Below are 23,292 nucleotides of genomic sequence, written 5' to 3'. Positions count from 1 at the left end.
GGCCCAGCGGTTAAGACTCTGTACTCCCAATGCAGAGGGCCCAGGTTTGATCCCTGGTCAGAGAACTAGGTACCGCATGCCGCAACTAAAGATCCCGTGTGCCACAACTGAGACCCCATGCAGCCAAATAAATATTTTAAAAAAAGACCTAGGGTGAAGATGTAATTTTCCCTGAGATGCTGCTCATTTTAGTTGTGAAAGAGAAAATGATGTCTTTTGGATATGAGAGCAGGTACCATCTTGTTTGAGTACCTGTTATACACAGACATTCAGGTGCTTTTAAACTCGGTATTATATTGTGGTAGTGGCAGAAGGTTAGTCTTGAAAGATTAAGACTGCTCTGTTTTTTGCAGAGTAAGATGGGACCACTGGCCTTTCTTACATAAAGGTGTAATGGGAGCTATCAGCCCAGTAGGCAGATGACCTCTGCTGATTGGCTTGACCTAGACATTGCCTTTGAAAGCTTTTTCTGAAGTAAGTCTGTTCTGTGAAAACAGATATATTTGCAAGAGAGGGGAGTGACTAGTTTTCTTCTTTGGAAAAGATTTAGTCACAGACATCACTAGTTTCTTAGGGGTGAGTTAGCTGACATTTTTCGCACTAACTCAGTGCATTTGTCACTTCAGGATTGTCCAGTGTGGTCAACCTTGAAGGTGTCACATTCCTCCCTCCTCGAACTCCATTATCAAAAATAGCCTTTGACATTTTTGAACCTTAGTTATCTTGATCTGTCTGGGTATAGGGTGCAGCTACATGTTAGTACAGTAAAGAATATTTCTAAGTGATAACCAGAGAAAGGCCTGTTAGAAAAGGAAGGAATGTTTGCAAATGGATAATCACAAAAGGTATTTAGGCCCCTCAGATTTCTAAATTAGGGGCTCAGATGGGAGGCGGGCATCAGAAAGATTCCATTTCTAAAAAATTCCAAAATGGAGTGTCTTCTCTATGCATTATTTGAAAGCACCTTCCTAGACTAAAGGATGTTGTCTACTATAAATATGAATTTAATCTGTTTGAATCAAATGCAGACCTGTTTTTCCCTCAGTGACACAAATGCGTCCTGAGATAGGATAGGACCACCATCTATGATACTTCTGAGAAGTAGATAGAGACATTTTATGAGTAATAATTTAATGTTGAATTTTGGGTAATAATTAACTTGAGTTCGGAGCAAGAAAGCCTTTCATGGTGGAGCTTTTTCCTCACCAGTTGTTGCTTATCAGTACTATTTGTGGGATTAAGATAAGAATTTGTGGCCTGAATTTTATTTCCGTTTCTCACCTCCAACCTCCCCAAATCTAATGGATCAGAGGAAAGTGCAGATGTAGAAAGGAGAAGCTGTGAAGGAATTTTATTGCCTTATAATAGCCTTTGTGGCTCTATTGAGTGATGGAAAGCAGGGTATATTTCAGTAGTATGGTTGATGGAATGTGATCACTGCAGAGAATATGAAAATATTTTGGGTTTGGATAGTTTAGTGACTTAATAAATATTAAGTCTCCTTGAAAATGATATTGTGGAAAACAAGCAACACAAGTAGTTGGCCCTTGCTCCGCCTTTCATAGCTGTGAAAAGGAGGCATTTGAATGTCAGAGTTACAGAGGCTTCTATCTTACAAGATATCAATCTAATTATAAAATAATTGTAAATGTGAATGTGGGTATGCAGTTCCTTAGGGAAAAAAAGACCCACTTCTCTGCCATTTGCCCAAGGCAATATGAAAATTTAACTTTCCCTCTTTTTAATTCCCTTTGTCTTGTGTCTAATTCAATTAACAAAGGTCTCAGGACATTGGAACTCTAATAGACAATCATGAAGGTTATTTCAGCTCCATTAAAATTGCCACCTGGCCTAGGCTAGAAAAAATTTTGACTGAGGGGCCTATCCAGGGAGAGAAGTTGTTCTGTCTTCCGGAAAAATATGTAGGAAAATGGCAGCTTTGTTCTAGCTGCGTTCTTAAGAATAGTCTAGAAGCCTTCTTATGTTAGGTCCTTTCTGGTGATTAGCAAGTAAAATTTTCTTAAGGAGTCAGTGTGCTGAAGTAGAAGCATGTGCATTGTAGTTGGGCGGTTTTGGTTCTAAGTCATGGCTCTGCCATTGTTTAGCTCTGCAGTTGTGGTTTAGCAACCTAACTCCTTTCATTTCAGTTTCCTTATGTATAAAATGACAAAAAATAAGGAAACATTTCCTTCATAGAGCTGTTTGATGATAAAATGAGGTAGCCTATGTTAGACCCTCAATGAATGTCTCAAAAATGCTATAATAATAATTATATAATTATAACATAATTTATAATATATAATAGTTACATTATATAATTCTAATAACTATTCTTTTATTATTACTATTTATTTAATGAAACACCTTGTATGTTCCATGGGGTCCAGTATGTTGCTATATTTTTTGATAAAGGTGAAAATGTGAACATTTTAACCACTTCCAGTCATGTCTTTCTGGTAGTTGAAAAGGCAGATTCTGTAAGATGATTTGGTAATACCATTTTATGACACAATGAGTGTCCTGTCTTATGTTATTAGTTCAATATAGCTAGCTTCTATTTTTAATAAGCCCTTTGAATTATTATCTAATATATCTTTGAAGTCTGCATAGTTACTTAGGTATTATGTAAACTCAATAAAGCCTTTGCATTCTGGAATTTCAGAGGTAAAAGGAAACTAAGAATTTATCTACTTTTTAATTTTTGCAGATTATGAAATTTAAGATCAGAGAAGTAAGTAACATGATTTGTCTAAGGTCACACAGGTTGAATTCAGGTCTTTATTTGTCTTTCTGTGGTGTGTGTGTGTCTCTCTCTTAAAATAAATGCAGTAAGTCTTGTGTTTGTAGTTCAGTTTCAGTAAGAAATCAGCATCCTGGTTACTCTGTGGCATCTATGGATTATTCCAGGGTATTTAATCACCCAGTATAAATAGATTACTAGATTCCCTTTTCCCTTCAACTATAGTTTAGCATTTGGAGCCCCAGGAATGATAAGATTGGGAACTAGACTGACTGACCTACCCTGGTAGTAGTTCTGTCTTTGACTTGATCCTGACTGGAAGTTCTAGGCTGATGAAAACCCAGAATTTGATGCTCTGTGGCAACACTGTCCAATAGAGCTTTCTATCTTGATGGAAATATTCTGTGTACTGTCCAGTATAGTAGCTACTAGCCACAGAGGGTAGTTGAACGCTTGAAATGTGGCTGATGTGACCAAGGACTTGAATTATAAATTATATTTAATTTTAATTAATTATAATTTAAATTTAAATAGCCCCCTGTGGCTAGTGGCTATTATATTTGATAGCATAGTGATTATGGAATAAAGACCTTTGGAAAAACAGCATCAAACCCAAGAGAAGAGATAAAAGAAAATGCTAGACTTAGCTTGAGACTTGGCATGCAGTGCTTGCAACAAAGTAGGGCCCAACAAACAATTTTTTAAAATAATAATACAGATGTAAGGTTTTAAAGGAGGACCATGGTCTGCTAAGGAGATATTAGGAGATATTATAATAAATGACACCAAGGGTTGATGTTTTGTTATTTTTCATCCTATGGAGACTTTAAGTTGTCTGCAGAGGCTGGCCCTCCAGAGGTCAGATGATAGGGGCTGTCTTTCAGTAAGACTAAAGTCTGCATATGCCATGAATATTCCAGGAAGTGCACTCGCAGCATCTCAGATGATTTGCTGATGTTGAAAGTATTCCAATTAATTTCTATCTTATGGTGTCTCAAACATGCATCATAGCCATTCCAATTCCTAATAAGACTGAGGGAAAACCAGAAGCCCTGGGTAAAAGGGATTTAAAGTGGTTGGAATCCTTGTTCAGAGTTTAAAATTGGGTTATAAAGAAATCCATTGTTTTTAAGCTCACTTCTCTTTCATATGTCTCAGAATGTTGAAAGGAAGGCAGTAGTCTAGGGAAAGTAGTAGTTCATGACGGAGTGACAGAGTCTCCAAGTCAGAAGGGCTAGATGTGAATTCCTGCTCTGCCCCCAACTGGCTGTGTAAGTTTGGGCAAGTGTGTTAACTTCTCCTGGAGACTACTTTACAGAATCATTGGAAAGATGAAGTATAAGTGAGAATGTTTGACTGAGAGTGATTGACAGGTAATACAGACTCTTTTTGGGAATTGTGGAAGTTACTGAGGTTCCTTGCAAGAATAAACTTTGCAAAACTCTCCTTGCCAAGTCTTCCCTGCTTGCTGAGTGTCCCCATGGCTGTAGGTCATGTAGAGGTCCAGCTAACATGCTTTCCCCCATTTGGTCATTGCTGGAAGATGTCAAGACCAATATAAATCTACATAACCATCTTTGGCCACACAGAAGCTTTTGAATGTTAGGCAAACTGGTTCAGTAGAAAGTTTTTCTCTAGTACAGAAATCTAGGGAAAATTTTCACCTTTAATATTTAAAATGATGTATACCAAAGCATTTTGAAGAAAATTAAGTACACATAGAACATATTATTAATAATATTTCTCTTGCTGAACTTTTTTTAGTTGCATTTCCTCTGGAAATTAATGCCATTTGTCACTTGCTCTGTTTTATATTTAGTATTTTGGGTTTTGACTTTTGGTTTATTGTTAATTAGAATAGTTGTTATTTATTGAGTGTCAAGGCTTTTATCTGTATTACCTGATTTCCTTAAAATATGTTGCACGTTGATTATTAGCATCCTGTTTTTCTAATAAGAAAGCTGAAAGTGACTTATGCAGACTAAGTGACTGCCCAAGATTGCTCAGGAATTAGTAACAGAGCTGGTGAGCTCCACGAGGGTGGAGACTCCTATTTTTCAGTGCTGTGTTCCCAGCACCTAGAAAAATGGCACATAATAGCTGTTTCTGAATATTGAGTGCCTAAGCACATGAATCAGTGGGTGAATAAATGAATGAATGCTTGATCCAAAGACCGTATTCTTGCCTCTTCACTGTGTTGCTTCCATTTAAGTTAGTGAATTGACAGCGCACTCAAAATTCAGTTCTGTACGCCATACATACATTGAGCCTCAGCTCTGATTGAGCCTTGTGTGGGCATTGGGGATAGAGTTGTGGTCTAGATAGATAGGGTTTGAGCCCTCACTGAGCTTATATTACAGTGGTGAGGACAGATGTCAGACAACTTATCATAGAGTGATTACTGCTGTGAAAAGGGAAGAACTGGGTGTTAGGAAAATTTATTTATATTGGGTCATCTGGTTTCTGAAATAAATATTATGTTGATATGTATCTTCTGTTTGCAGTTCTGAGTGCTTAGCACAGTGCCCAAAGTGCCCAGCTTCTGACACTTAGTAAGTACTCAATAAATGAACTAAATTGAGCTAAGCTAATGTTGAAAGTCTTCAGAGATTTATGGAGACAGAGGAGGCAAGAGTGTTGATCTTATCCCTTAGAAAACCAAATGTCTCCTTCCATAGACTTAAAATTTACTTAATACTTGTGAACTTGAATGAAATTACTTTGCCTCTTTGAGTCCCAGTTTCCTCCTCTGAAAAATGGAGATAGTAATAATAATAATGATAAGTTATTATAAATAGTGCATGTAAAGCTTGGATAAGTAGGAAACATTTAATATATGTTAACTATTACCTATAAATGCTACCCCCAAAGAATTTCTCTGTAAGTGGAAGTGATGACATATAAGGAGGATTTCCCTTTAAAATTTGTCTTTCTTATACATATTTTAGAATTTAGAATTTGCTGCTCTTCATTGGTTCTTGATGATTTTGTTTAAAGCTGTTTCATATGGTAAATGTACAATAAATATTAAAAATTTTTCATCATACACAATTCAAACAAATACAAAAGTAGAGAAAAATAATATAAAGAATCTTCATGTACCCATCACATCGTGTCAACAATTCTTAACTGCTGGTAGATCTGGTTTCATTTATGCTTCCTCACTTCAGATTTCCCCCAGTTGGTTATTTTGAAGCAAATCTCAGAAAATATATCATTTAAGATATAAATTCTTTAGTGTGTATAAGTACTTTTAAGGAAGATAAAGGTAAAATAAAGGTAAATAAAATGATAATTTGTCCTAGGTCCTTAAAATAATGGCATATTTTACTCCATGAGCTTTATCATTTTTTTCATATTGCTCAAATGGGTCTATCATTCTTTCTTTTTCTTTTTTCTTTGTGGTAAAATACATCTAACATAAAATTCACCATTTTAAACATTTTTACATGTATAGTTCAGTGGCATAAAGTACATTCACAATGTTCTGCAACTCTCACCACCATCCATCTCCAGAACTTTTATCATCTTCCCAAGCTGAAACTCTATACCCATTAAACAGCAGTTCCCCATTCTCCTCTCCCTCAACCCCTGACAATCACCCTTCTACTCTCTGTCTCTGTGAATTTCAGTACTCTTTGTACCTCATATAAGTGGAATTATACAGTATTTGTTCTTTTGTGGCTGGCTTATTTCACTTAGTATAATTTCCTCAAGGTGCACCCATGTTATAGCATGTGTCAGAATTTTCTTCCTTTTTAAGGCTGAAAAATACTCCATTGGATGTATATACCACATTTTGTTTATCCTTTCATACATGGATGGGCATTTCGGTTACTTCCACCTTTGACTGTTGTGCTAATGCTGCAATGAACGTTGGTGTATAAATATCTGTTCAAGTCCATGCTTTTAATTCCCAGAATCGGAATTGCTGGATCATATGGTTATCGTATTTCTAATTTTTTGAGGAACCACCATGTTGTTTTTCATAGTGGCTACACTATTTTACATTCGTACCAGCAGTGCACAAAGGTTACAACTTCTTCACATTCTCACCAACACTTGTTATTTTTGATAGTAGTTATACTAATGGGTATGAAGTGACATCTCTTTGTGGTTTTGATTTGCATTTCCCAAATGATTGAGCATCTTTTGCTTATTGGCTATTTTCATATCTTCTTTGGAGATTTTGTGAACTTTTAAAGAGATTTGATTGCAGTTAGGAATGGTTTGACCTATGAACTACATGACCACTTAGATTTATGTCTAACCAAAATTCTGTTATTTTTGTTTGGATTTCGGAGCTACCTTTTTAATAATGGGGAGGTCTTTAAAGTCCTTTCTATCCTTAGCTTCCAAGTTTACAGTTAAAGTGAAACCTCCATAATTGACTCTTTTGGGTGATGGTAGTGATGAAGCTTAATGAATAAAAAAATTAAAAATAATAGCACATTTAAAAATGAATTCAGTTTTATTTGTTTTGAATCTATAAAGTAACTGCTTTTGGGGCTACTGGGATGGGACAGGCAGTCCACATCTCTTAAAGAATCTTGTAAATGTTTTAAAGAATATTCCAGACTCTCTCAAATTAGAATATTTATTGTCTTTCCTTGACTTTTATTTAGTCTTTCCATTCTTTTATTTTTAGTACATTTATGTTTGGAAAATGTTAGTGAATATAGAGCACTCATTCTATTCTTAAGGTAAGAATAGAGATATAATTGATTTTAACCAGAAAAGTTACTATTCATTTAGATTAGTATAGAAAGATAATTTAAAATGAATTTCTCTTTTCATCTTAAATCTTGTTTTTATGCAGTTGTATATTCTTTTCATAACATTTCTTTTAACTGATTTGAACTGATTAACTGATTTGAAGATGTCTTAGTATAGGTCATTTGGGATGAGACTTTCAATGGCTTCAATCAAAAGGACTTTATCTTTTGGAAATGTGTTCTAGCATTCCTCATTGCTGTCTTACTCTGAAAGTTTACTAGAAACTAATTAACTTACTTGTACACTATGATTTGTTTGACTTGTACCGTATTGATTTGTTTGACTCAAAGCTCATTATCACTTTATAAAACTGTGGTAAACCCCTCTGTCCTTGATATTTCTTTTCCTCTTCTTCTGTAGTAATAGCACTCTGCATTTTCATCTAGGCACATGGCCACTAGAATAAAGATTGCATTTCTCAGGCTCCCAGGCAGCTAGGCATGGCCATTTGATATATTCTGGCCAATGAGATGTAAACAGAAGAGGTGTATATCTGGGAAGTGCCCTTAAAGAAAGGGAGTATACCTTTCTTTTTTCCTTTTCTTACTCTTCCTGGCTAGAATGCAGTCATCTTGGCCAGGAGGTAGAAGCTGGGAATTATGGATGGCAGAACAACAAAAGGGAATGAACCTGGGTCCCTGATGATTATAGAGTCAGCATACAAACCTGACCTGCCTACATAATTCTATGTTAGAGAAAAATTAAAAATTAAGAATTCTTCTTCTATATTTTTTAAAGATTTTTTTAGAGCAGTTTTAGGTTTACAACAAAATTGAGAGGAAGGTACAGAGATTTCCCATATAATCCCTACCCTACATAACCAACCTTATTATCAACATTACTCATCAGAGTGGTAGATTTTTACAAAAGATAAACCTATACTGATGCATCATAATCAACCAAAGTTCATAGGTTACCTTAGGGTTCACTGTTGACGTTGTACCTTCTGTGGTTTGAACAAATACATAACGACATGTATCCATCATTATAATATCATACAGAGTAGTTTTATTGCCATCTTTATGTCTTCTTTAAGATACTATGATTTGGATTTTCTGTTACTTGCGACCAAATCAAATTCTAACCAACTTAACAACGACATCCAAAACCTTTTATTTTTAATCTGTAAGATAGTAATAGGGAAAAAGTTTTTTTTTTTCTTTTGAAATATACGTTTCTTGTTTTATTTTAAAAGCAGCCTATTTGCTTTCTAGGAATAAATCTAGTTTCTTTTAAATAATATAATTGAGAAATTCTGCCGCATTAATTATGTAAATAGTTCAATTTAATTTAGTAAATATTTACCGAACAATTGTTTTGTGCTAGGTAATTTTGCTAGAAGTGTTGGGGGTAAAGAATCAGTGATGACAATCATATATTCTTTATCAGAGCACTTTACAATTCCAAGATTGGAGGATCAACAGTTTTACAGTGAGTTTCTTGTATATATATATGTGTATGTGTAAAACCTCATAAAATTGATGGTGCACTTATTAAATTTTTTATTATTTATTATTTTTAAATATTTGTTTATTATTTATTTAATTTATTTTGGGTCGCATTGGGTCTTAGTTGGGGCACACCGGATCTTCATTGAGGCATGCAGAATCTTTCGTTGTGGCAGGCGAGCTTCTCCTTAGTTGTGGTGTGCAGGTTTTTCTCTTCTCTAGTTGTGGCGTGCGGGTTTTCTCCTCTCTAGTTACAGCGTGCAGGCTCCAGGGCACATGGGCTCTTGTAGTTGTGGCGCGCAGGTTCCAGAGCGTGTGGGCTCTGTAGTTTGCAGCACTCAGGCTCTCTAGCTCAGTAGTTGTGGCGTGCGGGCTTAGTTGCCCTGCGGCATGTGAGATCTTAGTTCCCTGACCAGGGATCCAACCCGTATACCCTGCATTGTAAGGTTGATTCTTTAACACAGGATCACCAGGGAGGTCCCTTACTCAATTTAAAAAAAATTCTTGTTTTCCTATGAGGAAACCAAGGCCTGGAAAGGTTATTTTCCCATGTCAAAAAATAAATGCACATTAAAACCATATGTTTGGGCTTCCCTGGTGGTGCAGTGGTTAAGAATTCGCCTGCCAATGCAGGAGACAGGGGTTCGATCCCTGGTCCGGGAAGATCCCACATGCTGCGGAGCAACAAAGCCCGCGAACCGCAACTACTGAAGCCTGCGCGCCTAGAACTTGTGCTCTGCAACAAGAGAAGTCACCACAGTGAGAAGCCCCTGCACCGCAATGAAGAGTAGCCCCCACTCGCAGCACCTAGAGAAAGCCCACGCACAGCAACGAAGACCCAACGCAGCCAAAAATAAATAAATACAATAAAATTAAAAAAACAAACAAAAAACCCCATATGTTTCATTTTATTGCCAATTAAGTATGCTAGGTATAAGAGTAAACAATTTTTAAATTTATTTCTTTACCTTAGAAATTACTCATATGACAGATTTTATAGCTGAAGATGCTCTTCTTGCAATGTCTTTTTAGCTGATTTGAAAATTGAATCATTTTACATACTAAAACACAAGCTACTTAAAGTTGTGGAGCTAGGCCAGTACTGCCTACGTTTATTTGAACACTATATATGAGCCTTATTTTATGCTTATAAAAAATTTTATAAGCATTTTGTTGAGCATATTTATGAAAAAGAATTACCCTTCTTGGTAGCATCTTCGTGGGAAATTGTACATTCTTAACCATGCAGATGAGGTGCTGAGTTGAATTTTAACAAAGAGAGTCAAGTAAGTGCAATGAAAACAATTTATTTATACCATCTATTCCATCAATCTGTGGTGCCTGAGTATATCAGAAATACCCACACAACAAAGCAAAATATAGACATTTCTGCTGTGGCATAATAAGTTCCACTAAAAAAGCCCCACACTCTGCAAAATCACACACTAAAAATAACTGGCATTTTGAAGGAAATAGAATTGGAATAGATCACTCAAAATGTTTTAACCACCAAAACATTTAATGTTATAATTAAGCAATAACCAAAAAAATCTTATTAAAACTTCTAGCATGTCTATAAAAACATGCTAACTTCCCTATAAGTAAAGAAATAACACAGTAATACGAGACTTTACCTTTAGAAAATACAGGCGAGGGTGGCTTGATGGAAGAGTATATAAGGAAGTATTGTCTGCTGAATTATGAAAACAAGGACAGAGGGACGTTAGCAGCAGAATTTGCAGGTAGAGGAGCAGTGACAGGCTTACCATGAAATGGTTCTGGCTCCTTATCTAGTGTTTGCTTGTTTGTTTTGTACAAATATATGAGAGAAATGTGCAATAAACCCTTTTGAAACCTAGCATTTAGCCAGACTGAGCCAAGAGGAAGAATGGGTCATGTGAACAGTGCTACATTCCTCCAGTGCTTGCTGCATCCACTATGTGTATACTTTGTGTTTGGCTGTTGTATTGTGGTGGCACAAAACGTAGCGTGCTAAGAAATATTGTGCATGAACCTATGGGGCTTCTATGTTGGTCTGACATAATTCCCTCATTTACCTATGGACTAATTCTTGCTATGGAAATACACTCTGTGTGAAACACACTACATCAAATGATTGTTAAACTCCTCACCGTTGAGCAAGGGAGACCTGCCCAGTCCAGGCAAGAAAAAAAGCAAGTGTGTTTGAACTAAGGGTGGTGCAAGGAAAGAAGGCAGAGGAGGTGAACAATGGGTAGATAAAGGCAGACAAGGGAAGGTGAATGCTTTGAGAACACAGTTTCCCATGTGTGATTTTATTTGATTTTCGTAACAGTCCTATGAGGGGGTACTGTTCCCTCATTCTACATATTAGGGGAATGAGGCCCAGAGAGGGTAAAGACTTGGCCCAAGATCGCACAGATGGAAAATGGTGGTGTAAGGATTTGAAATCAAGTCTGTGTAACCCCAAATCCTGTGTTTTACAAACTATAGAAGGTGACTTCCCTACTGGGTTGGAATATGGGCCCTGTAGCCCGAGTCTTCAAGGCAGTGGGCCACACTTCTGTGGCTTTGTGAACTTAGGGAATCTTTTAAACTCCCTGAGCCTTTTTTACCTCACATATGGAGGTGCTAGGAATAGCCACTTCAGAGGATTATTGTGACAATTGTATATGATTACACACGTAGAAGTGTTTTACAAATGTGTAAACATTATGCAAGCAATAAAGCATCTTATTTTCTCTCCACGAAACTTCCAGCTCTTTACATTAAAAATGATTATAAATGTTTTTTTTAAGATGACAGGCTTAGTAGTTTATATAGTCACAAGTTAAAAAGCAGAAAGACGAAAGTCCCTGGGAAGTTTGGTTCCAAAGCAAAACGCTTCTGTATGTTAAGTAAACTGAAGGAGGGAACCATTGATTCCAGCTGCAGATACTGCTTGCATGTGTGCTTATTTTTTTTTTTTTTTTATCTTTTTGGCTCTGTAAGAAGATCTGGTTCTGGTTTCCCTTGTGTCCCTAGAGAAACTAATGTATCACTTGGCAGATTTAGTGGATATTTAATAACTGACAGATTTAGGACTGTGTGAAGGAAGAAAGAGAATTGTGGTTAAAATTTTTACAACAGATTCAAAATATTTGTTTCTACTATTTTATTAAAAAGTAGTTCCACAAACTAAGACAAAAATGACAGTTTCTCAGTTTGCTTTGTAAGTTGTTAAAAGCAGTGGCATTTGCTGCAATCTCAAGAGTGTTTAAATAGCCACTTAAGCCCTTACAGAGTAAAAGTACATTGGACTAATCTGAAGTCCCCGGTTCCGACTTTGCTTATCATTACTAACTGGTTGGTTTGGACAGTCTGTCTGGGTCTTAATTCTTTGCTTTGTGAAACGTGTGTGTGTTTGTGCATGTGGGAAGGGCATAGTTGATGTAAAGATGCTTTCCAAGCAGTGCTAAGGTTTCAAGGTATGATTCAAGGTGCTGGAATAACTTCCCATACTCCCCCGGTAACCTGAGAGATATAATCCATCTCTCAAGGTTATAGACCACCCCATTACAAGTGGGCTCAGTCTTTAGTTTCTTGCTGTGCTGTTTCATTTTATTTGGTTTAGCCCTTCTTATTAGTGTGGAGATTGGAATAATCAATGTGCAGGAAATTGTCTCGTGGATATTATTTTTGATTGTTTGGAACATTTGACTAGCAAAACCCAGTGCCCCTTCCTGCTAGTTGTTAATGACTCCTAATGTGTCGTAATTTAATAATGCTTCTGGAAATAAATGTTTGCTTTCTTTTGTATTTGCATATATTAGAGCTTTTGCATAAATCAACTGATGTTTCTGGAAGTGATTGTATAGCTAGAACTACTGATATGGATTTTTGCCAAGACATGGCCTTTTTCATTGCAGTTCCCTCTTTTTATAAAAATACAAAATGGTCATAGTATTCAAAGGAAACTGAAAAATCCATGGACTTTCTTAATGCTACTTTTTGAAAGCTACATTAGAGAAGGAAACTTTTATCAGTTGAGTGGCTATTGCTGTTTGGGAGGAATGCTCTGTTTGCCCCTCCTCACTGTATTGCCCTATGATATACAAAAGAACTTTCTAACAGCCATTCAACTGTAGAATGAGTCCCTTCAGGATAGGAAGTTTCTTTTTTTAAGAGGTGCATCAGTTCAGTGAGACTGAGTGTCATTGAGCTTATTAAAGCATTCCATGGCCTAGAATGATCTTAATGATCTATATGACCCATATAACCTCTGACTGAGAACAGATTCTGCTGTTTCAACCATTGCCCTTGTTTTTAGTGGAAACCTTAATTATTCTTTCAAGGGAAAAAGATTTTAAACCACCAATTAACCACCATCTTCATAATATCAGTCTAGAAGCTGAGAATTCTGAAAAGCTTTTACTTTTCTCATCCACTCACCTGCTTATTCTAGATGATTGTATTTCTGGTTTACCTCGTTTTTATTGGAAGGGAATAAGACACTTTTTTTTTTTTTTTTTTTTTTTGTGGTACGCGGGCCTCTCACTGTTGTGGCCTCTCCCGTTGCGGAGCACAGGCTCCGGAAGCGCAGGCCCAGTGGCCGTGGCTCACGGGCCCAGCCGCTTCACGGCATGTGGGATCTTCCCGGACCGGGGCACGAACCCGTGTCCCCTGCATCGGCAGGCGGACTCTCAACCACTGCGCCACCAGGGAAGCCCTAAAACATTTTTTGATATATATTACATTGACTTATTCTACTAATAGATTTCTGAGCAAGTTCCTTTGTGGTTATGGTTTTGTTTTACTTAAACATTATAGAACCAAACAATGTTCATGAAACTATAATATTATACTTGCTATTTATGTAGAACTTTCACAGAAATTTATTAAAACAGAGAAATACAAAGGACTATTTTTTCTATGAAAACGATGAGAAAACTAAGATGCAAAATAAATAGAACATTTTTGTATTAATAAAGAGATCTAATAAAACTCAAAATGGCCTTTTGATCTTGCTAATAGATCATAATGCCTATACAAATAGTTTTGATATTCTTACAAAAAATAAGAAAATACAGTGTATTCCTTTAAATCATTGTTAAATTATTGAGATTTAAGGAGTCAAATCATGACTGTCAGGCTCAGTAAAAGATTGCCATAGCCTAACATTTAAGCAGTATTTTGACCTTTACAGAGTGCTTTTAGAGATGCTATTTCTTTTTAGCCCTCATAGTTATCCTGTGGGAGTTATTATCCTTATTGAGTACGGCAGATGAGAAACCTCAGTCGTAGACTTAGCCAAGATTATAGATCTGAGGACACAAACCCAGGTTTTCTAACTCACAAAGTAGTTCTCATTCTTCCAACCTAAGTCTTTCCTTAGTTGTCTAGATACCATTTTGAATACACCTGTTATAATGGCCTCAAAGTAAAGACTGGAATGATCCAGTTGAGATATATCCAGTCACTACTGGATTACTCATGGCAAATTCTCACATGTGACTAAACAAACTTTGTGAAGTTGCTGTCACCTCAGTAACCTCATCTCACCAACTGAGTGTTTTTCTATCAATACCAGTAGCCCAGCAGGCCTTGAGGAGTAAGTGGTGGAGAAAGCTAGGCGAGGCAAATGACAATATTGTAGTGGTTGATGCCTTTAAGGAGAGCCTAGGTCTGCCTCTCTGTTGGTCTGTTTGGAGATTTTTTCTAAACTCCACCTACTGAATTTCCTCTCTGTGAGAGACTCTTCAAAACAAAATAAAACCTTGTATTTGTTACCTTTCTCCCCCCAGGCGACAGTGAATTGAGACCAACTCAGTTATGACTGTTAACCATTTTGGAAAAAAACTCTCCATCCCTTGCAGGCGGCAGTGAAAACAAAGGCTGGTGGGGAAATAGGACTGTCTGTTGCATTCCTATAATGTCAGAACCTGTATTATATGGTTCAGAAGTTGAAATTTTAATTTTTTTCTTCCTCCTGTTTGTGTCAATTTGTGGGGAGGGTTCAGAGGCTTTATTTTATTAGTATTCCAACTAAATTCTCCAGGGAGGGTCAAGCTGCCAATAAGTTTCTGCTTCTCATTTGTTTACAGGTATGCAACTAGGAGATACTCCACAATCAGGTTTTCAAAACAGTTTGCACAATTAATTAGGCTTTATCTAAAAGGGAAGTGTTTCATTGTTTTTGATATTTCATTGGCAGTGTATGAAGTAAAAAATTACTTTTTAAAATTGAATGGTACTATTTGGAATAAATGTTTAAATGAAAGGACTGGAGTGGAGGCTGAGGGTACAGTGGGTGAGAGGGAGATTCAGTGTGAAAGTACCCCAAGAACAATTTTGGAAACTAGACTGTGCTCTCAGTCTATTACAATCTATTGCAATTTTAACCTTCCTGGACCAACAAAATTCCTCCTCTGTCTGTCGAACTCTCCAACATTTGATTGATGTTTCTTTTATGATACGAATCACTTTTCATCTCTGCCTTACCATATGTCTTTGTATTGTGTGTGTATGAATGAATAATTACCTTGTGATCCCCTAACTGGGAATATCTGAATATAAGCTGTATTTCTCATTTCGTATTTCTATAAAACATTCCTGGGCAAACTACTAGCTGGCTAGTAAAATTGCCCAGAGTTCTACCCATGAGTAGATTTAAATCACTGCTGTTTTAGAGAGTCTATGGATTGAGTGAAACCAGTAAGTAAATGCAGAAATAAAATAGCAAAAATGATTGCTAGATTCCAGGTCTAAAACAGTCTCACAGTATGTAAAAGTGAATAAGTAATAGTAATAATAGTGACTCTAATAAGAATATCAAAAACAACAGTATAATAGTTAAAATATATTATTTCTTTACCATATGTGGGGCATTGTGCTAAGCACTTTACATATGTTATATAATTTAATCCTTAAACTAGTTACAGATTTGGAGAACTTAGGGAAGATGCCAAGGCTAAGCTGCATTGACAGAGCCAGGATTCAAACCCAGATTTTTTTTTAAAGCTTGTTCTCTCCACCATTATATTATAATGCAATAGATTCTCAATCGGGTTTCATTAACAGTTTTTCACCCTCAAAGTGAAGCTAAGAGGTTTTGCAATCTTAGTGGTGACTTCAGTTCAATAAACAACAGCACAATGGGTAAGTGATAATACCCTCTTTCTAAAATTAGACTGTTTCTCTCATTTTTGATAGACAGGATTAGGAGTTGGCAATAAAATAGTATGTATATTTTAAATGTCTCTTTAGTTGGTTTTTGACATCTGCTGGAGCAAACAGTTTAAAAAAATAGAAGGAAAAATCCACTGAAGAAGAATGCATTTAATATAGGAATTATGAAAAAGCTGTACTAAATAGAGATGAAATGATGACTGATGAAAACATTCGTTGCATCCAAATAGAAACAGGGTTTTATTTTGCTTTGTAGTGTGGAAGATTATGCCTTTAGATTCTAGGGTGTATAAATAGTTTCCATTAGAAAATTCAACCACAGAGTGGCTTGACTAGTATAGTGGAACTTCTACCACCTATTTTCTGGACATTATAATTCTGTTTTTGCATAAATGGTTTCAATAGCTTTTTTTTTTTCTTTGCCGTACGCGGGCCTCTCACTGTTGTGGCCTCTCCCGTTGCGGAGCACAGGCTCCGGATGCGCAGGCTCAGCGGCCATGGCTCATGGGCCCAACGGCTCCGCGGCATGTGGGATCTTCCTGGACCGGGGCACGAACCCGTGTCCCCTGCATCGGCAGGCGGACTCTCAACCACTGCGCCACCAGGGAAGCCCTCAATAGCTTTTTGTTTTATCAACCCTCTTACACTTCAGATCACATTGAGCTTGCAATCAAAGGAAGTATTTTTCAGAGAAGCTACTGTATAGCAAGGCCCTCTTCAAGTTCTGTTGATACTTTCGTGATCGATTATTTAAACCTAAACACTGGCTTTATGTTGAAATCTTTCTAATTACATTTTATTGAATTTCATTCAGTTTTTCATCATGTTGTTTTTTTTTGTCTGACAGATCATACGTTCTATTCCATTTCACTCTCAGATGTGTGACATGGGCCACTTAAAGCTGATCGCATCAGAAGACAGAGCCATGAGCCCTCACTTTAGTTAAAAACTTGCCACGAAATTTTCATTGACTTATTAACCAGTATTTTCTGTAAAATCTAATTTGAAAAACATCATTTTCAATTCTAATTTCTAATCATTGAAATTTAATGTATCTTTATAATTGACCTTAAATATATATATATATATTTTTGACCTTAAATATATTTTGAAAATAAGATATGACATAAATAATAATATAGATAAGCTTCAAATACGTTTTTTAAAGAACAAGATGAAGTACAGACAATAAACATATACAAAATTTGGTAAGAGCTGTTGCGGGCAGGCCTGTTGATACTGTTGGTTCGAAACCTCAGGAGCTTCCTGGGTGAAACCTGAAACCTGCTCCATACATGGAAGGCAAGGGGAGATGGAAGAGGCAGACACTCCAGTTTGGTAGGTGGCAGGTGGAATAAGCAGGAAACTCATGTATGAGACTTGCCTTGGGCAGCTAAAATAGGTCTCCACATCTGCCCGCCAGAAACTTAAAAAGGTTATCTAGTTACATCAACTATATACCTCAATGAAAAATAGTAATAGTGCTAAGGTTGAGAAACCCTGGAAAAAAAAAAAAGTTTATCTAGAGGCCTTTAACTGGGTTCAGTCACATATTCAGTTCAGATGGTCTCAACACCACATTGCTCTCGGAAGTCTGCGTTCTTCAGAACGGCTTCTGCTGGGAGAACCATGCCTGAAATGTGTAATCCAAGGACTGGAGAGGGATGAAGAGCCTCTGACTGCCCAGTGCAGCTCAGGGGTCAACCTGCGGTCACGTCCTTTCCATGCCCTCTTCCAACATATACATAGCGAAGGGAAGTGAAGGGACTTCACTTACTATTATTATTATTATTATTATGATGATGACTTATTATTTATGTCATATCTTATTATTTATGTCATATCTTCACTTCTCATAGGGAAGTGAAGAAGGGGAGGTGATAGCAGAAGGATTCTCTACATTTAATAAGCGAAGGTGCAAATGAGGAGGCCAGATATGCCCAGCAGACAGTCTATGGTGATAAGCCTTACTTCCTGGAGTGTCCTGAGAGAAAGACAGACTAAGAGTGGAGTTTCTTTGCCCCTCACTCAGGAGTTGATGTAATAACACAGCTGGGGTCCCATAAGTTGGATGTTGAGGGATTGCTTCTTTCCCTCAGTCTTTTCCCATTAGAGGTGACTGGAGATGAAGCTCCTGGAGGTACCTCTGTCTGCATAGGAATCCTAGGGAGGAAAACCAAAGTTACCGGTGGTGTTTGAACAGCTTATGACTTTCCTAAGGAAGCTAATAGCCCTGGGGAAGCTGACCTTTGCTGGGGGATTTGGCAAAGGGATTACACTGTTTTATGGGTAGATGCTGTTACCGTGTACTTAAGTTTATTTAACAGTGTAGTCTCTAGAGTAGAGGCTACATGTGACATAGTAAAAAAAGAATAAAAAACTAATGGTTGTTCGAAGTCATCCTGTTTACCTGGAGAAGTGAGAAAAATTACATTTTCCTCTAATCAGCGTACAGATATTCTCTCTTTCTCTCTCTCTGTCCCCCCACCTTTCTCCCTCTTTCTTTCCCTCCCTCTGTGTCTCAATACTTGATTTGGACTTAAGAAAAAGAAAGTTAATAACTTCTGAGCATAATGTTATCCTACAACACAACAGACACATGCACAGCAGATATCAGATCTAAAATCTGTGCTTGATGCCTTGGAGTTTGAAAAATGGTCTCTACATAAAGGTTGGAGTGACCCAAATGGATCACCATTTCTCTTGTCAATAGGCATATCCTGTAACTTTCCTATAGTAATGAAGTGAATGTCAAAAAAGTTTTATTTGGGAGGCAAGTATGTGCACCTGTGTCTGACAGTGGATTATGCATACATGAAACATGCCTTGAAGCTGTTCAGATCCTTTAATTTTCTCCTACTTCCAACACTCATGTTAACAACATAAATACCCGTTTTACTGTTGTGTGATCATTTTGCAATTTTGTATTTACAGCTTTGTGTGAGTAACTGGAGAGTGAGCATGGTAGTACTTATTGTATGACTTTTTCCCCTTTTATTTTTTCCAGTTTTATTGAGCTATAATTGACATATTACATTGTTTCAAGTGTATAACATAAGGATTTGGTATTTCTATATATTGTGAGATGATCACCACAGTAAGTCGAGTTAACATGCATCACATCACATAGTTACACATTTTTTTCCTTTTGATGAGAACTTTTAAGATGTACTTTTTGGCAACTCTCAGATATCCAATATTGTTAACTTTAATTATCATGCTGTATATTATATCCCCAGAACTTACTTATCTTATAACTAGAAGTTTGTACCTTTTGACCACCTTCACCTACTCCATCCCCCTCTCTGGCCCCTGGAAACTGTAAATGTGATTTCTGTTTCTATGAGTTTTTTTCTTTTAGATTCCACATATACGTGAGATCATACAGTATTTGTCTTTCTCTGTCTGACCCGCTTCACCTAGCACAATGCCCTCATGGTCTACCAATGTCATTGCAAATGGCAGGACCTTCCTCCCTTTATGACTAAACAGTATTCCACCACATACACACACCACACCCTCTCCATCCATACATCTGCTGATGGATACCCAGGCTGCCTCTATGTCCTCGGCACCATAGACAACACACACCACAATGAACGTGGAGGTGCAGACATCCTCTGGGGATAGTGATCCTGTTTCCTTCAGACATATCCAGAAGTGGAACCGCTTGACCATATGGAAGATCCATTCCTAGTTTTTGAGGAACCTCTGTTCTGTTCTCCTCAGTGGCTGCATCAGTCCATACTCTCACCAACAGTGAATGAGGCCCACCCTCATCCCTGCCAGCACTAACCATCCCTCATCCCCCTGATAACAGCCATTCCAACAGTTGTGAGGTGACACCTCACCGTAGCCCTGCTCTGACCTTCTTAATAATTCCATACACTTGCTGGACACCTGAATATCTTCTTTGGAAGAAGATCCATTCAGTATTGTATGGCTTCTGTGTAACTAGTAGGTACAAGGATCCCCTGCTAGTTTGGATCACAGTGATCACTCACTAAGAATTGATTGAAAAAGGCCGCATAGGTCCCTTGCATCTAGTTTCACATTGTTGTGCTTAACAGCACCAGGAAGGCCTGCCATTGTAGTGAGTAAAAAGTTTGTCACATTGAAATAGAGAAAATCTTTGTTGTGTAAATAATTGTTTTTTCTTAGTTACTAGAATCCTTTAAATCTCCTTAGAGTCAGGTTGTTGATGGGGACGAGTGGGCATTGAAATATGTCTGACGTTGACTAGTTTCAGATGTGTTTACCAGTATTTTTCTCATATCAAGATTACCTTGTTTATGAACTTTACATCCATTTTTTTATTCCTCTTCATTTAAAATGTAGCTTTGACTATAAAGTCATAACTTTATAGTAGAATGTGAAGTGTTATAGATTACTCTGACCACAGAACAGTTTTCATTCTGAATATGAGTATTAAATATATTTCTTAAAGAAAGAGCAATGAGCTGAGCCTTATGAAATAGGTCAGATTTTGACTTAAACATATAAGTTAGAAGAGGCGTCTAGCCGGGGAAAAATAGCCAGAGAAAATTAATAGATATGAGAATAAGCCATGGAAAGTTGGTGGGCAACAGTAGGGAATGATGCCAAGAAGTGAGATCAGATTCTGAAAGGTCGTGATGATCATGATAAAAGAATTTAGCATTTATTCAGCAGACAGTGGTGCTCTATAGAAGAGTTTTTAATTGGGGATGACTATGAATTAGGAGGTCTTCTGAAGCAATACAAAGATTGCACACGTGAGAAGGCAGAAGGCTCAATAATAAGGCCCTCATAAAATCCCCAGGAGGGTAGTGAGGGCGTAAGTTATACTATTTGCAGAGAAAATGGAAAAAAGGGCATTGGTTATATATGAGACGTAGCATCACTAGGTGGTAATAGAAAAGCAACCATCATCTGTGTCATAAGGCAAAAAATGTTCTGGGTTTCTGCTTCCATATCTATTCTTTTCCATTCCAAATTGTCTCCAGGGCAATGCATCCTGTGTTTAAAATATTCACTATAATAGTCTGTTTTAAGTGAACAAGCTAGTGATAAGTAGCTAGAGAGTTAGTTTAAATTTAAAGCTCATTTATTCCTTCCTCTATTGAGTAGAAAAGAAAATCATCATCATTATTGTCATCATCGTGATCAGGACTATCATCTAACAACACCGAAGGCTATCTGTGCTAACCGCTATTGTTCATAATCTCACTTATTGCTCATAATAGCCCCTTGAGGCACTCTTACTATACCCATTTTACACATGAGATAGATGAGGCTTAGAGAGATTAAATAGCTTGCCTAGGGCCACATAGGTAGTAAATGGCAGAGCTGGGCTTTGGGCTCAGGCAGCCTGGGCTTTAAAAAATGACACTGTTTGCCTATGCCGCTTTGCTACAGCAGTATATCAAGAATAGATTAAATTCTTTTACTATGAACTTCCAGAATTTACCCTAATTATTTGAGTATGTTACGAATCTGTCATATTGGGGTTTGGGGTATATTTCAGACCAGTTGTAACCCAGCGGGTTGGGTTGACTGGAATCAGATTCTCAGGGTGTCAGGACCTCAGACAGCTCTCAGGCTTGTTCTCTAATGGGAACTGCTTCCGTCTGGCATTTTCATTTGTCCTATTTTCTACTAGTTAGCCTTCATCCTATACTTCACCTTTTGTCCTCCCTCATAACATTAAATTATGTTGGCTCACTCTTCTGATTTCTAATTCCAAAATTTTGAGATTAGAATCTCATTGCCTGGTTTATCTTCTGATACTTGGGCATAGGTTTGCCACTGCCTAGTGTGTGCATTGGCTGTCCTTCAATGAGAACCCAGTTTCTCTTCTTAAAACTGGATTTGGGGGAAGGAGAAGACTGTACTCCCCTAGGCCTGCCCCTTCAGCGAGAGTGATGGGTGACACAGGCTCTGACAGGTACCTCTTTGGTTTAGAAGAAGTAGATGGTATATGTTACAAATGCATCACTATTTAAGTAAAATAAATTGTCACATCATCTATTGGTAAACACTGTGTATTAGCCAGAACTCGGTGTGTTCATTGGCACTTAATATAGCCACAGAAACTTATTATCAGGAAATTTTCTATTATCACAGAATCAAACACTTCACCTTTTATTTTTTTTTAATTTCCAAATAAAAATATCACAGTAGTTTGTAGTGTATGAGAATAACTATGATATTTAAATGATTAAATCAGTTAATCAAAATCCCTTGGTTTTTGTTTTCTACTTTGATAAAATTTACATGTTTGTTTCTTACTGTCAGAAGAATTTAGAAATCATTTTATTTCCCAGCTCTATCAAATTGATTTCTGTCCTTTGGAGTAGTCTAAGACTGCAGCATAAAATTCAAGGTCTGGGCAATATTTGTGTGATTCTGTTTTCATTTGTTCCTCATTTGGGAATTCATGAATTATGATATCTTTATCTTACATTTCATAGACTATTTGCTAGGAAAAGGTAGGGCCATTGACACTGTGATTGTATGGAACTGATACTTGCTACTCTACAGCCCAATAGGATTTCTGAAACTAGCACCTTCAGTAGTAATCATGTTGGTATTTATTATTTAATGCCATAAAGGTCTTCAGGTTTTCTGAGGTTGGAACTTAAAGAACACCTGAGGGGCTGCCTGGCATCAAGGCTCAGTTCACCCTTAAAGGGCAATTCATGCAGCTGATAATTCAATTCAGGGTAAACTGTTTTTTTACTTGAATTTTTTACATGTAGGTTATTCAACCATCAGATTTTTTTCATTAACTTTCTTTATATGAGAAACAAGTGGCAGATAAGCTGCTATATGTATATTTGTTAAAACAACTTCTGATGTCAGTTATAGGGTGAACATAGAGTCATTAATATCTTACAACACCTGAACCTATTAAATAATGGTAGCAGATATGTGTGGATTAAGTGGAGAAATAAAATAATCCTGGAATGTCTTCTGAATAATTATTTTAAAAGATCCAGTCATTCACTTTTAGTTCTGCAGTTGTATACCTACTATGTCCTCACTGCTGTGGGAGGCTATAAAAATGAATAAGATGTGTTAGAGGTGGCAAGAGAGATATAAACCAGAAGACTGAGAGTGTAGAGGACAGAGATGTTACCCTCATATGGCATAATTTGGGCAGATTAATAGAGGAGGGGTTTGGATGAGTTGAGTTTGAAT

General features: G+C 37.0%; 1 protein-coding gene across 11 annotated transcripts in view; it reads left to right on the top strand.

The window, feature by feature from the left end:
• Nucleotides 1–23,292, top strand: part of RGS7 (regulator of G protein signaling 7) — a 614,677-nt gene that overhangs the window by 5,834 nt on the left and 585,551 nt on the right. The gene's annotated exons all lie outside the window — the stretch shown is intronic.

The sequence above is a fragment of the Pseudorca crassidens genome, chromosome 2 (genome assembly GCF_039906515.1).
Source record: "Pseudorca crassidens isolate mPseCra1 chromosome 2, mPseCra1.hap1, whole genome shotgun sequence".
NCBI classification, from domain to species: domain Eukaryota; kingdom Metazoa; phylum Chordata; class Mammalia; order Artiodactyla; family Delphinidae; genus Pseudorca; species Pseudorca crassidens.
This window is presented reverse-complemented; position numbering and strand designations above follow the sequence as displayed.